The sequence below is a fragment of the Nestor notabilis genome, unplaced genomic scaffold (genome assembly GCF_000696875.1).
Source record: "Nestor notabilis isolate BGI_N333 unplaced genomic scaffold, ASM69687v1 scaffold4098, whole genome shotgun sequence".
Taxonomy (NCBI): Eukaryota; Metazoa; Chordata; class Aves; order Psittaciformes; family Psittacidae; genus Nestor; species Nestor notabilis.
In genome coordinates, this window is record NW_009941376.1 from 4,924 (window position 1) to 5,356 (window position 433).

The window sequence follows — 433 nt, forward strand, 5'->3', positions numbered from 1 at the left end:
TGTCCTCCAGCACACTCGTGTCCATGCAACGTGCGTGAAGCATCCCGGTGTTCCTGCATCCCGGGTACCACTGATCCCAGCGGTGCTGCACGTCCCGTTCTGCTGGGTTTGGGGCTATGTGTTGGGGGTCGAATGTGCTGCCACAGCAGCGGGGGCTGCTCCCCAGGGAGGGGACAGGGAGTCCTGGTCTGTTGTTAGCTGGGGATGGGCTGAGCCTGGCTCTGGTTATTCCTGGCTGTGCTGTGAGATGGTGTTGTCCATCGTTACCATCTTATTATCCATTGTTACCTGGGTTTATCCATTGTTACCTGGGTTTATCCATCGTTATCCCTTGTTATCCACGGCTGCTGATCCGTGCAGCGCACAGAGCACAGACCCACGTGCCCAGGAGGCAGATGCGCAAGGAGCCGGGTCTGGCCTTGGCCCCGCGGCT

The 433-nt window shown here is 59.1% G+C and overlaps 1 protein-coding gene across 1 annotated transcript in view; it reads left to right on the forward strand.

Moving 5' to 3' along the window:
- Nucleotides 1-433, forward strand: part of STAR (steroidogenic acute regulatory protein) — a 4,949-nt gene that overhangs the window by 1,180 nt on the left and 3,336 nt on the right.